The sequence below is a fragment of the Halichoerus grypus genome, chromosome 10 (assembly GCF_964656455.1).
Source record: "Halichoerus grypus chromosome 10, mHalGry1.hap1.1, whole genome shotgun sequence".
Taxonomy (NCBI): Eukaryota; Metazoa; Chordata; class Mammalia; order Carnivora; family Phocidae; genus Halichoerus; species Halichoerus grypus.
The window spans coordinates 60,941,639-60,957,229 of NC_135721.1; the positions used below are offsets into that span (position 1 = coordinate 60,941,639).

At 40.9% G+C, this 15,591-nt stretch overlaps 1 long non-coding RNA gene and 1 pseudogene across 19 annotated transcripts in view; both read right to left on the bottom strand.

Annotated features, from left to right (window-relative positions):
• LOC118533483 (uncharacterized) overlaps positions 1-15,591 on the bottom strand; it is a 595,288-nt gene that overhangs the window by 18,172 nt on the left and 561,525 nt on the right. For all 19 annotated transcript variants that reach the window (XR_013441789.1, XR_013441794.1, XR_013441793.1 and 16 more), the window contains 2 exons: positions 13,358-13,513; positions 5,825-5,946 (listed from right to left, as the gene is read on the bottom strand). This is a non-coding gene — a long non-coding RNA (uncharacterized LOC118533483). The remainder of the gene's footprint in view (positions 1-5,824; positions 5,947-13,357; positions 13,514-15,591) is intronic.
• LOC118533497 (U6 spliceosomal RNA) lies at positions 1,270-1,378 on the bottom strand (annotated as a pseudogene).

The window sequence follows — 15,591 nt, forward strand, 5'->3', positions numbered from 1 at the left end:
ACATGAGTTGGACAGAAAATGACATATGTTCCTTAAAATTCATTTTCTTGAACTTGTTTAAAAGATTGCAATTTATGACAAGGCTGGTAAACGTTTTCTTTCTCATGCTCAGGAATTGGAAACACTGAGTTAGTCTATACATTGTCTGCTATGGTCACACCACCACGAGATGAAATATCTTCCTGCAGGGAACCAAAAATCTTCCTGTCCAGGGGCACCTGGGTGGCTCAGCTAGTTGGGCGTCTAACTCTTGATTTTGGTTCAGGTCATGATCTCCGGGTCGTGAGCTCAAGCCCCACATTGGGCTCCGTGCTCAGTGCAGAATCTGCTTGGGATTCTCTCTCTCCCTCTCCCTCTGCCCCTCCCGCCCCCTCAAAATAAATAAATAAAATCTTAAAAAAAAAAATCTTCCTGTCCAAAACTGTTCTTTTCGTAGTCTTTCTCATCAGTAAATAGAACCACATACAACCAGTCATTCATGTCTGCAATTGGGGACATTTGTTCCCCTAACACTTAAAATCCAATAATTTGACAACTCTTCCTCCAAAACATGACCTGATTCTTCCATTTCTTTCCATCTGCACTTGGAGAACTCTGCTCCAAAGCCACATCATGTTGCCCAGGACTGCCTGAGGAGCCCCCAACTCCCACGACTTTCTTCTTTTCCAAACTTCCTCACTTCAACCCATTTTCCACAGTGCAGCCAGAATAATTTTTAAAATGTTAATCAGATTATGTCATTCTGCTGCTTAAGTTTATTTTCTATTAAGCTTAAAATAAAATCCAAATTTCTTAACTTGCCTGATATAGCCCTATAGACTTTGATCCTGTCTGTTTCTCCAACCACATCTTGTTCCATTTTCCCTTTTTGGAGTACTTCTGTCACACAAATGTTTTTGAGCTCTGTGAACATATCAAGTCTTTGCCTACGCCATCCTCTCTACCTGCAATGCTCCCATCCCTGTCTTCGAGTTCTCAGCTCAAATGTGTCTTCCTCTGATAGATCTTCCTTGATTGCCTAACCTAAATTAATCCTCCCTAGAGTTTTCCCATAGAACCCATAGTGCTTATCACGAATTATTTAAGTTTTTATTTAAATTCCAGTTAGTTAACATACAGTGCTATATTAGTTTCAGGTGTACAATATAGTGATTCAACACTTCCATACATCACCCGGTGCTCATCACAAGTCCACTCCTTAATTCCCACCCCCTATTCAATCCATCCCCCTGCCCACCTCCCTTCTGGTAACCATCAGTTTGTTCTCTAAGAAATATGGAACACTTCATGAATTTGCCTGTCATCCTTGCACAGGGGCCATGCTTATCTCTGTATCATTCCAATTTTAGTATATGTGCTGCCAGAGTGAGCAGAGTACTGACCACAATTTAAATTGTCTGTGTATGCACGTGTTCAATGTCCATCTCCCCTACTAGAATGGCAGTTCATGAAAGCAGTATGTTCCATTTGTTCGGGATGATATACCCAGTACCTATATACCACCTGGCACATTTTAAGTCCTCTTGGAGACCAGGAGGAAAGAAGAGAAAGAAAGTAACAAAGAAAGAAAGAGAAAAACAGAAAAGGAAAGAAGGGAGTGAGGAAGGAAAAGAAAAAGGTAGTCAAGCTAGCATATTTTCATTTTTACTCATTTTTTTCACTAACAAGATGGGTGACCTTAAGTAAGTCACATAACCCTCTTTGTCATTTTTCCTGCCCATAAATGTTTAAGTGTCATCATAGATGGGATGCCCTCAAGAATAGAGACAATTGTCTGCATTTGTGGGGGAAGGAGGGGAGGAAAGTTGGAGTAGAAGGGAGGAAGATCTAGAAACAGGTTGGTCCTACTGTGGGGTTGGGTCTCTGGGGGTGGGGAGAAGGCAGGGGGCAGAACCTCAGATACCTTTGTTTTCCAAAAGCAAGGAAGACCCAGCCAGTGATATAGGAACTCTGTTAAGAAGATGGCCCTGCATGGTCCTTCCAGGCCAGTGGGCTGGTGAACTTCCCCACCCCCAGCATGGAACAAGCACCATGATTCTGTAGTGGAGGAGAAGAGCCCGGAAGCAGCCCTGGTTGGCCCTGAAAGCAGCTTGCCTCAGAGGTGATCTGTATGGTCTGGTGACTGTGGCAGTACTGACACGTGCCCAGCGGACAGACAGCAACCAAGGGCAGACGCCCCACCCCTTCCAGGCACCTCCATCACCTCAGAACTATGATGAGAGACAATCTCAGGGATTTGATGGGAGGCAGCTACAGAGACTGGGTTGACATGACTGCCTCCTGCAAAACATGGCCTTGAAATAGGAGAAAAATTCACATAAGAATGGTTATATTTACTTGCACACCTGAATCTATGAGTTGAACTCCAACCCGCCACATAATAATTTTGATTAATTTCCTTTGTCTTCCACCTCATTGACCATGTGCTCTTGGTTCCTCTCATCCCCTCACTCTTGTCTGATCTCTGTTGCCATCTATCTTCTCCCCATTTCTTCCTTTTATTCTTCCTTCCCCCAGTATCCTCCTCCAGATATTTCCTTTTGTACTGCACACTACCTTCTAGCCCACAGAATCCAGAGCAAGAGAAGCCAAACCCCGAAATGGAGGCCCCCGTCTGGTCTCTGCCTCCCTCACAGGCCCTCCAAGCTCTGTGGCCTCAGTCATGTTTTCTGATGTTTTAACACCTCTCTTGTCTCCCCTGCTCCCCCAGTGATTTTCTGCAGTCTCCCTTTTTCTTTCCATGTTGATCCTTAAGACTCTTCTGTGATTTCACTAATAAAAACATTTCCATTAATCAAAACACCTTAAAAAAGAAAAAGAAAAAGGAAAATCTCTCTGCCTATGATATAATGGCCAAAATCCTTCACCTGGCTTTCCGTACTTCTCCAAAATGGAAGACTCCGCACTCACTGCTTCCACGAGTCTCTTATGGAAACCCTTTTCTCCAGATGGACCTGGATTGTTACTAAATTCACACACCTCTTAATCTTATCCAAGTCACTGCTTTTGCACCTACTGTTCCCTTACCTAAGTGACCTCTTTCATCCTCTCCCCCTGTGCTAATATCATCACGTGTCAAGGAACAGCCCGAGGCCTGCTAGAACCCTCCTGGTGCACACTAGCCACGTAACCAGTCCCCCATACTCCCAAACCTTATAGCTTTTATACTTCTTTTGGACTCTTATTATCACTGCTATGTACAGTTATTTATCTTTTTACCATATACATTTTCCCTTCTGAATGAGAGTATTAGCTCTTCATATCAGGGACTTACCTTTTTACTATTATTATTATTGTTGTTATTGTTATTCTTTTTAACAGTGAAAACAGTGTTACATATGTAGCAGCTTCCTCCTTAAAGGTGCATTGAATAACACTTACTGAATGAATCAATGGCATCAACTTAATATATGTTTATTAATTGAATAAGGAGACATGGTAAGAACAAAGTGAGTATGTACGGAATAAGTGAATGCCTGCAATGAAGCCAACAGACTGCCCAGATGTTCTCACCCACGGGGAGAGTTCCACAGCTCCAAGTCACAGTTGGATGATATTTACAAGGCTTAATACCATCTTTACTGACTTATCTTGAGTTTTCACTGATATCAGAAATAAATGTTTTTGTCATGCAGCCTAATTTAAAATTCTTGGCATATATGAGCATTTTATTCATAATGGGACTATTTATACTCATTTGTTTTGTTTTAATACAATTTAACTCAGAGTTACTATATAGAGACCATTATATTTTTCTGATGGCCCAGTAAAGCCAAAGATATTTTAGAAGCACATCTGGGCCAGAGGCCATTACTTTGGAGATGAGGGCATGGGGGTACAGAGAGGTTAAATACTATGTCCCCACGACACACAGCTAACTGGTGAAAAATCTCGTCTGGAATCCAAATCCCCTGAGTCCCCATGTTGTATTGTTTCCTATATCCTGGTGCCTCTGTCAGTGAAAGGATGAAAGGACAGTGTGCAATAGGGACATTCCCACCCCCACCCCATTTTTAAACACTATGAAAGATGACAGCACAACATATCCTGTGCTGTGAGCAGGAGGAGCAGAATTTCCAGCACCCTGAGCAAGTCCCTATGGCAGTTCCACTCAACTCGGGCTGGACTGAGACGGGTACATGCGTTTGATCCAGGCCCAGACACACGTGTAATACCCAAATGAGCTGAAGCCAGAGCTGAGACTCAACCATGAAGTGCGGGAGTGGCCAAGCGGGAACGAACCACCTCGGCCCCACGTGTGTGGCATTTAGGATCGTCAAGGGCTTCTGCTTACTCCATCCAATTCACCTTGACTCATAGGACTTCCGACCTGTCTCAGCTCTGTGGTAAGAGGAGGCCCAATGTACTGGTCCTCCCAATGTCCCACACGTACCTCTTAACAGTGGCCTGCTGGTCACAAAGACGTAACCCACTAGCACAGGTAGGTGATACAGGAAAAAAACAAAAACAAAAACAAAAACAAAAAAAACTTGGCTAATTAGCCAAGAGACTGGATTCCAGAGATAATCCTGCTGTTGTCTTAACTGTGTGGATTTGAAATTAGGCATTCAGTCGACACACTTGTATCAAAAGGGGGCTGGGGTTAGAAAAATGCTTTCCATACAGTGCTCAGATAGTTTCATAGAGGTACAGTAGGGTCTCCTAGGAGGGTCTCTGTGGCTTTATCAGCTGCGTTATCACATTGGGCATCCACACCTCCCAACCTGACTTCGGAACTATTCTGTCTTCATCTGTGTCAGTATCCTGCATAATGCTTAATCGGAAAAAAATAAATTCTGCTTTAAAAACAATAGTAATAAAAACAAAATTACTTTGGAAATCCACTGGAGTAGCTAATGTCTAAGGTGCCTACCAGGTCCTTTAATCTATTAGACATTTGTGGGCAGACTGAGCCTAGGGTGCTGTTCAAATCATCCCAAGTAGGTCTGATCCGGCCTGCAATCAGTCTGTGTTTTTAAAGGAGCCCACCACAGAGATTCTTCGAGAAACACCCCTTCCCCTTGAGGATCCTCCAGGCCATAAAGCAATCCAGAATTCTAGTTCAAATCAGGTCATGGATGAAGTAAATTCCTTGTAGTTTTCCCTAGGGCTTAGACCCACTGTGAAGAAGCTCTGATCTGATTTAATTGAATTCATTTCATTGAACATCAATTATATGTTATGCATTCGCTTGGTACTGTTATGCTTTGGGGCTGATATTTGTCATTTTGTTTTTGTTGTTGTTTATTTTTATTTTTTGTTTATTTTTCCATACTTCACACAGAAACTGTAACTCCTACCTCTCCATAGAGTAGGGAAATGTAGGGACTGGTGTCCTTTTTTTCCCTTACATATTTCCATTGAATTCTTCCAATCTCTGCTTAACACCAACTGAGTGTCCATTACCAAATGAGGTGCAGGGATAAATAGAAGAAAAGTTTAAAGAACATGGGCCCTATCTTCAGGGATTTAGAGTGTGTCTGAGAGAAAGGCCTCCCACAGGTAACACGAGCAGGTAACAAAGGAAGAGTGCTAAACCAGCTCGGATCACCTGCCAACGGTAAACACTAGATTTACTTGGCAGAATGGAAAGGGTGAGATTGGGGCAAGCTAGCATTTTTAGAGGTTTGACCTGTTTGTTGACGGGCTAAAAGAGTTTGGACCCAGAGAATGATCCTTATGGGAAAGGGGAGAGAGTGGAAAGAGAAGTCCCAAGGAGCACTAAGGAGGCTGGCTGCTCTGGAGCCAAAGCCGGCTGTGTGGAGAGCTCAGGCAGGCAGTCTCTGCCACTGCCTCAGTGGAGGTGGCCCACCAAGTGCCTCACCTGCTCCGGATCTCAACCCCTCAGCTCCTCCATGGAAAGCAGCTCCTGGACTCCTATTTATCTCAAAGATGCATCTCCATTTCAATGCGTTTAATGCTTGCCACGTGCTTGGAGCTCACTACCTGTGAGAGAAGCACGAGTTATTATTGCCATAATCATCGTTTACCACCTGCCTGCCACACTTGAACCCATTACTCATGCCATCCCTCTCCCAGGAGGGGCCTTTTGCCATCTCCCAGGGTCCTATACATACGTGCTCTTTGGGGGATGCATTTACCAAATGCTAAATTTTAAAGCGGCTACTTGCAAATGCTTGGGGGAACTTGAAAGGGAAAATGGTATTCGATTCAGATTCCTCAATAAATATGCTTATTTTTTTCAGAAGTTGAGGGCTGGTCAGTGTCTCTCAAAGGCAGGAAGAGAAAACAGCCTATGGAGTGACATACAGAAGGTAAGAGCCGAGATATCCAAAGTAGGGGTCTTCCCACACTCACACAATCTTTCCCCATTTTCCTCTTTCTCCCATGATCTCGGTCTCCTAAGCCAGTAATGATAATCTGGGAATAAATTCGCATTTTCTAAGGGAGAAATATTGCCAAGCCTGTTAATCTCATGCAGATGTGATGTTACTTTTACTACGTTGTAATATGGCTTCTTAAAAAACAAGTTGGAAGGGGGGGGATGCCCACCAAAAAAAACAACAAATATTCGCCAACCCATATGGTCAGTAATTGCTGTTTAATAGTCCTCCTATTACAAACCTGAGAGGCAGCAGTCTGAATTACCAGTAGAGTATTAATAAACAGGAATGAGTTAATAGTGCATAAAGACCTTCTAGTGGAACAGTGGGGGAGTTGAATATTCTTTTCTTCAGTCAGCTGTAAGTAATTACTGCATGGTGTGCTTCTGACTATTACCATAACAGAGCAATTGGACGTGAAGAATGGATAATAGTACGGACATGGAGGTATTTTTAGAATATCAGCAGTGAAGCAGGTAACTGGCCTACTCCAGTAGAAACCTTTAAATAAGTTTAGAAGACTTTTTTTTTTTCCTCTCCTTATGACATTTAGCCAAGGCAGAATTTTAAAAAGATCAATCTAATAAATTATTTAAAATAACTTTACAAAGAGGATGCCTGTGATACGTAAATAAGAAGGCAAGAAGGGAGGAAGCAAAAGTCTAAAAAGCCCAGGCGGACGGCAGGCATGGAGCCGACGTTACTGTAACTACATAATCACAGGTTCCTTCCTGCTCCTTTGAGAGTACAGTCTGGATGCGAATCTGCTTGACTGGCTCCCACTGGCTGCTCAGGTGAAAGTGAAAATATTCAAATCAGAGCTGTAACTATGATTGCTGGAGTTGTGGGTTTTCTAAAATTGAGTTAGTCATCCTCGGTGATTTAATGATGCATATCATTTATTTTAAAATATTATTACAGGGGCATTGACTGAGCTGCAGCGCCTTCTTCGCGGGACTGTCCATTATGCAATGCGGCGGGGTATGTCATGGGCGGCGGCAGCCTAGATATTGTCTCACGGAACAACATATGTTCTCAGACGAAAACAGCTTGAGACTTTGATTCAGAAAGCGGTAATTTTGCAAATGCACACAAATATCATTTAAGGAATATTCTGAATCTTTTTTTTTTTCAGGGTATAGGTCCTTCTCTTGCCTCCTGGCTGCACAGGCCGATGCTGATTTTTCAATTTGCAGGTTTGTTAAGCATCATGGAATGTTTTGGTTCTCAATCAAGAATATTCTTCCCAAGTGGTTCCAAAGTCCTACGCTTGAAAATAACCGTGTGTCCTCTTTGTCTCCTAGCAGCATGCGTTCCAATGTACAACAGCGGCACAGGACAGAGGAAGGCAATGCCTTTGATTGAACCATCCTATAGGCTTTTAACCTGCCACTCTCCTGGGCTGGGAGCTTTCTTCAGGCCAGGCGGCATGCTCTCTTCTTTGGGCGGTGCTAGCAGCTGGAGTCCCACGGGGATGCTTAGGAGCCAGGACCCAGGTCCTCCCGCTGGTGGGATTCCTGTCCTATCTTGTAGCACAGGAGCTGAACTGAGGAGGGGCTGCCTCAGGGCTAATGACCTCAGAGACCCACCTGAAAATGAGGCGCCACCTATGGGACAGGTGGCGATGCTTAACTGATCTCTGCCCAGTGCTCTGAAGTCTGACAAACAAATGTGTGTGAGATAGACACTGTCGCATTTATTTCTTCTGAAAAACTACATTGTGTCTGAGCTCTACCAGCCAGCATATTCTGATTCATCTAGACACAGCCCCTTTCTTGCTAAAAGATGCTGCGGTGAAAATTTATAGCTGTGTAGTTTACCTCTTTAGCTGGTCGTTCTTAATAGAAGTCAAGGGCACACCTGTGGAGGTGTCATTATAACCCAGGGACAGCAGTAGCTTCTCCCTGTTGCTGGTTTTCATTTACTTTTTTCATGTATTTGAAAAAAGAATAGTTCTCTTTTCTTCAAGTCTACAGAAAGACGAGGACAAAAGAAAATCTGGTTAATTAAATACCAATTTTTAACAAAAGTTTTCACATAGGACAAAGATTAACGGTCATTTCTAGAAAGTGCTCAAGACCTCATGATTTGGGGCAGAGTGTTTAGCATCTTTGAGGTTTTGGTTTAGTGAAATTCTGAGATACTTAAAACGAACTTTGCATGTAACCCACACTCTGTGTGGTTGTGAGTAAGCCCCATTGAAAGTCATTCTTCACCCTGATCAGTCATGAACTTCTCAAGGGCATGGGCTATACCTCCAGGGTTCTACACCTTAGCTGACCACCCTGTCCGCCAGAGCGCCAGCACATAACTTCCCAGGAGGAGATATCACCAGCAATCGGAGCTGTTGCTATTTCAGCTCTAGAAAACCCTCTGGGGAGCAAAAGAATAAGAGATTTTTCCCAAGAGTGAGAGTAAGGGGAGAACGGAGGCTCCAATGCCTTTATATCTCCATTTAGCTCTAAGAAGCTCACGGGGAAATAAATACCTGGAGTTGTTAAGAATCCAAGTAGTTTCAGAGGCCACCATTTTCTCTGAGTATTTTAGCTGGTCCCTCTCTAGTCAAGAATCCTTTGTATCTTCAGGTATTCCCATTGAAACAACTTAGTAGGTCAACACTTTGCAGGTTATAAGAACTGGCAAAGGGTAAATTATTTGGAATTGATTATACAATTCAATTCATATAAAAATTTCCTGACTGGTTGAATTCATGGGTTATTATGACAGCCAGTAAAACTCACAATTATTTTTCAGCATTTGGTAAATAATCCTCTGAAATGTCCAGAATGATATTGCATATAATAGTAATTATAACAGAGGTCTAAATAACCTGGCCTTTACCTGCTTCATTGATTTCATCTCCTACCATCCTCCCCATGGTCTTATTTCAGTTCCCCCATCACCCTCAGCTTATCCTTGCATCCGGGTCTTTACACCATCTATTCCTTCAGGCTGGGAGACATTCGGCCTCAGTGTAAATGTCATCTCCAAGAAACTATTCTTAATAGTTTTCTGGGCATTCTCTAAACATGACTCTGCTCTATTTTCTTAACAGCCTTTATACTAGTTGATATTTTCTTGTTGGCATGTGTGCTAGATCGAACTGTTCTCAATTTTTAATTCCCAACCTGCTATAACATGCATGCCATGTAACTACAGGTAGAAAATGACCCCCACCCAAATGACGTTAGGCTTAGCTATGTGACTAACTTGCATTGGTTAATTAAATGTTGGCAGACTTGATACGAACAGACTTTAAATATGCTGTGTGTCCTGGTGCTCTTACTATTCCCTATAAGAAAAACATGTCATAATTAGTCATTTTTTGAAGAAGAATGAGGACACTGTTAGAACAAAACTGAACCTAATCAGAAGCCTAGAATCAAACCCCCCATGACCTGAAGTAGTGCTATTTCAGCGAACCCACGGGACCATTAACAAGAAAATAAACACTTGTTGTTTGAGCCTCTGATATTTGGGTTTGAGTGTGAGGCTTATCATTCATCATTAATGTGGCAATTGCTAATTAACATAGAAATTATACCAGAAATGGCCTTCTGCTGTCAAAATCCTTTAAAATATGCATCATTTGGTTTGGGATCATGTAGTAAGTAGAGAGGAAATGATAAAAAACTGTAATAAGAAGCTGGAAAAAAATGACAATCCATATTGTAATAGTAACAAAACACTTGATAAAACCATTATCTGCAATAACTTAGAAGGCAGAAGGATATACTACAGTCACTGCATGGGCTGGGACATTTCTGAGGCAGAATATTCATGGTATGAGTTGGCTGCTATCAGCCACATGTGATAAGTAACTACAAGAGAGAAATGAGCTTGGAAAAAATGGACTAGTTTGCCAGGAGGAATGAGGGGACTTGAAAGAACCTAGAAATTCTGGGGATTATGAGTTTGAAAACTTAAACCATTTCCCTGTAAAGGTGTGGCATTAGAACACTGCCGTACAGCAAAGACAAAATAAAAGAAGTGGTTGTCACACCCTTTGTTAAGACCCCTGAAAAGATTAAGGAGATCAAGGGTGTAACTCATAAATGAGCAAAGGACCTACACTTACATCTAGAAAGAATCATGTCTCTAAAAGAATAGTGGGTTAGGCATTTGGCACATGTAGTTGACTAAAATCTACATGGGAATCCCACAAACAATTCTGAGAGAATTGTATTGGAAAAATTGCCACTAGCCTGGGTTTAAAAAGACTATGTCTGTTTGAGATACATAAAGATCTCTGGGCCCCCAAAATTTTACAGGCAGGAAGCAGGCTGAGAACTCTGCTCAGCAACAAAGAAGGGCATATTCTCCAGTACTTGTCAGAAAGGCCAAGATGAAAAAAGAAGAAGTTCCAAGGGCAGAGTAGACTGCTGATCAATTCTCAGGTGTAGAACCAGGGCCTAACCAAGGTATAAACCAACCTCTTTGTAGGGGAACCAGCAAAATTTACCCAGCAGAATTTCAAAATTGCTATAGAGCTGTGACTTCTATGTGACTTCTATCTTTCTCCTAGTTTTCTCCATGTTGAATGCAAGTGTTTGTTTATCCTGTCCCTGTTCCAACACTGTATATTAGATATGTGGAGGCAGATAACATATCTTTTCAATTCACAGATGCCATAGATGTCTAAATCAAGAGCAGTTCCATCTAGACCTGACATGGCTCATGAGATCATGGACTTTGAACCTGATGCCATAACTGGGTGAGCCATGGGGCGCATGGGTGGCTCAGTCGGTTAAGCATCTGCCTTCGGCTCAGGACATGGTCCCAGGGTCCTGGGATCAAGCCCCTCATTGGCTCCCTGCTCAGTGGGGAGTCTGCTTCTCCCTCTCCCTCTGCTGTTTCCCCTGCTTGTGTGCTCTCTCTCTCTCTCTGTCTATATAAATAAATAAAATCTTAAAACAACAACAACAACAACTGGGTGAGCCTTTGTAGGTTTCCTGGGATGGCACTGAGTATATCTCAAATGCAGAAGGATCCTAAAAAATTGTGACCAAGAGGGAAGACACTGGTAGATAGATTGAATTATTACTTTTAATTCTTCATTTATTTCCTAGCATAAAATTACACATTCACATTTTTTTTTCCATAGGACTTACAGGTATTCCCACTATGAATGAAAAATATTTCCTTGATCCATTCATAGTGGGTTTGGCATGTGAATTGTCTTGGTTAATAAAATGTTAATAAATGTGACAGAAGCAGAGTTTTAGACTTGCTGGCATGATCTTGCTTGTTCTCTTGCACTCTTGCCATTCTTCATGAGAAGCACAGGCCCCAGATAGCAACTGGTCCAGGGATTTGGTTTCTCTGGACTAGCGAATCAGATCCCAACTGACAGTTTCAAGCCATGGTAAGCTGAACCCTACAATTCCAGCTTACCTAAGAATTGCTAATGAGATAAGTGAGTGTTTGGTGTTTTAATTCAGAGATTTTAGAGCTATTTGTTTCACAGCATTATTGTAGAAAAAATGCTGGTTGATACCATTTACATGTTTGTTTATTGTCTGCCGCATGGGCATAAAAGGTCTATGAAAATAGGAATATTTTCTATATTGTTCGTGTATATATTCCTGTGGACAGAAACATTCTAGGTTTATGGTCATTGCACAATACACATTTTAAATGGATAGATGAAAATGTAATATATAGTAAGAAACTACCAACTTATTCTTATTTTTTAACATTTTAAAAAAATTATTTATTTGAGAGAGAGAGAATGCAGAAGCAGGTGGCAGAGGCAGAGGGAGAGGTAGAAGCAGACTCCCTGCTAAGCAGGGAGTCTGACGTGGGGCTCAATCCCAAGACCCTGGGATCATGACCTGAGGGGAAAGCAGATACTTAACTGACTGAGCCACCCACATGCCCCAAGAAACTACCAATTTAACACTAACTATTAGAACCCGATTTGGCTATCTCATTTACTGAAAACTTAAGGTTAAATTGGCAGTGGGCACAGAAGAATGGCATACCTATAGGAAAAGAAGCTATCTGGAGTTCTTCACAAGAAAGTATTAGAGATCTCCTCAAGTGGTGTTATGAATGTCTGATATAGAGACAGCTATAGTGATGAGAACAGCTAATTCGGTTGAGAAAAGGGAATTATTATGAGACAATGTCCCAGTTGTCTTTATATCCATAGTTGCAACACAAAGTGGGCTCTCGATACATTTATTTTAAAATGAATTGACTTTCAGAGCTCATAGAAGCTTCTTATACTCTACTTGGCTTTTAGTTATGGAAGATATTAAGACATCAGCAAATAATGCAGGCCTGTGCTTAATTCTTCACTCTGCTGGAAATTCTCTAACTTGGGAGGAGCTAGATTATGCCTGTGGGTCAAGCAAAGTACTCTCTTCTGTTTCCACAGATGAAAAGTGAGGAACTCTGCAGATACTAACAGAACTTGGTTTTTAGCTTTTTGTATTCTCCAAATCAACTCCTGTTACTTTCTTATTCTTCCTTAGCAATCCTTTCCCTTAGCCCAAACACCCCACCCTTCATTTCATGCAGTGATTCCACTGAACAGTCTATTTTCCATCCGTTGTCACCCAGCCTCTACTACGGACTATATCCTGTGCTAAATCCTGGGGCTATAAGTTAGACAAAGTTCTTGCCACTGAGGTGTCTATTGGAGAAGGAAGACAAATAATTGGATGATGTTGTTTTAAAGTAAATGCTACAACTGAACAATACATCATAAGAACACAAAAGTAGGGCATCTCGATGATACTGAGGGACCAACAAAGAGTGGGATTTGAAATAGAAGAGGAGATACAGAAGGGAGATAGTGATGTGAAAGAAATGTTCCCAAACAGATTTTTGCTTAAGCTTATAGGAAGGGTGGCCCCCATACAAGAAAATAAACACCAGTGTATCCCTAAAGGAAAATTACAGGAATGACCAGGTATACACTTTAGTATAATGGAAGAGGGGAAAAAAAAAAAAAAAAGAGTTTGCAGAGTCCTAGAAGACTCTCTCCTGCCATATAGTATACATACCTTACCACAATCTCAAGGAACATGATGAAATGTCAAGGAAGCAAAACACAGCAATTATTCCAGGAGAGAAAAAAGCAAAAATCTCTTGAATGAAGCAGTTTTGTCCACTTGTTGAAAATGCCTTTATTTTTCTTTTCTTGGAATGGCACTGGGAGTCTGTAAAGAGAAATTAAAAAGTAAATGAAGAAAGTCTAGAATGTAAGAAGAAGACCAAATTGTATAATAGAGGAGAAGCCAGGATGGAATTTGGTCTGCCAAGACCAGGGTGTGAAGGGACAAAGGATCATCAGAGTCTGGAGCACTTCACAGAAACTCAAAAACAATTCTTGTGAGTTGATTGATTAGACAAGAGAAGGTGCCCTGAAGCCAAGGGGTCAAGAGTTTATGTGGTCAATTTAAAAGTTTTCTGACTTAGCAGAAGGCATTTTGAAGATAGCTGGAAAATGTTTAGTTAACTGAATTTGTGAAGTAAATGTATATCCCCCAAAAGTGTTTGTTCTATGTCTGCTTTCTATTTTTTAATCTTTCATATCTGTCAGAACGAAACTGTGCCAATGACATGGAAGAGTTAGCCTTTTAACGATATTTATCTTTCCTTCTCTCTGTATCACTCTGCTCTAACTTCTACTCCCACCATCCTGGAAGGCTACGTGGATTCAATGTTCTAATAGCAAATCTTACTCTAATACTTCCTGAAAAAAATTATTTCTCACGTAAGTGTATGTCTTTTTCAAAGAAGATAATTTTAGTAGGAGAGCATATCTCCCAGAGAGCATATAATTTCCCAGACAACCTTGCTTTCAAGGGATAACATTAATAGGAGTTCGACCACATTTCTTTATTAACTGCAATACAAATAAGGGAAAATCATAGATAATTCCCTCCCAACCACAAGTTCTAATACATAAACTATAAATAATTTTATGATTCTTCTGACAGAAGCCAAAGGCAAATCAAAAAATGGTGCAAATAGGCAGATGCCATTATATCCTCTTTTTTCTCTTTAATTCTTTATAATCATCAACACATATAATAATTGTTATTTTCCATTGTCTTCCTTTATATATTTTTATTAATGGTGCAAAGATACAAAATGTAACTGAACATTGAGAGGGAAAAAAATACCTTGAAAAAAATTTGCCTAGTTGACAATAGCTTATGTATTTACATGCCTATTTTGTATTATCAAATTGCATATCAGATTATGTATTTGAGCTTCATAACAAATTTGGTAGGGTAGTGTAGGGAAGGGAGGTAGCGCATCAAAGTAGGTAGGGAAGAGGGTTTTTTAGTCATTAATGCCTAGATAGAATCCCACTCATTAGCTGTAGGATGTAGGGCAGGTTAGTTAATGTCTCTGGAGCCCAGTGGCCATTGTTTGTAAAACAGGTATAATAAAACTTACCTCATAGGTTTGTTGAGAAGATTAAATGAGGGAAAACAAAGGCCTTGGTACATAGGATTAAATAAATAATATTGATTTATAAAGTAAATAAATAAATACAAATACCATCTAGGATCAGTATGGCAAAGGTATTATTATTTTTTCCACCTGACATACGTGTCCGGAAGTGTGCCTAACTACACTGTTGACCACACTGAAGGAAAATTTTCACTTTTAGCTTGCAATATTCAGTGTCCATGTTTAACACTTCTAACAACAACAACAAAAGAACCTATTAGGAAAATATGTATTGATGCCGTTTTAACTAAGTTATTAAATATCTTTCTAACCAATGTGCCCATCTAGTTAACAATCTTTCAAAAATGCAGTGAGTCACAGTCTGAGCCCTGACAGAGCCCTGAAAGATCAGGCGGTCTCTCCCCTCCATTGCTAGCCAACTCTCACGTTAATGACATAATTAAATGGCTATAAAGTTCCATAATTCTTGCTCCTTTAATTAACCAGAAGGAAACCTCTTATCTTCTCAATGTTGAAGATTCTGCTGTTTCATTCTGTATAAGTTTCAAAAGGCTAGTATTCGAATTCGATAACAATTGCTAAGAACACTAATTATTTTTAAAAAGAACAAAGTGAGAATTTGAGCGGAAATGCAAACTTTCAGCTAAAATTGTTTCTGTATAGCATGCTGTGAGTTTTCACCAGAAGTTGTTCTAGATGCCAAACATAAACTTAAGCAGAAGCCAAAAGCACTGAAGCAGATGATTCCCTCGAAAATTCTTCTGGATTCAGGAGGTACAGCACTAAGACACTTCCAAAGAGGTTCAAGTTC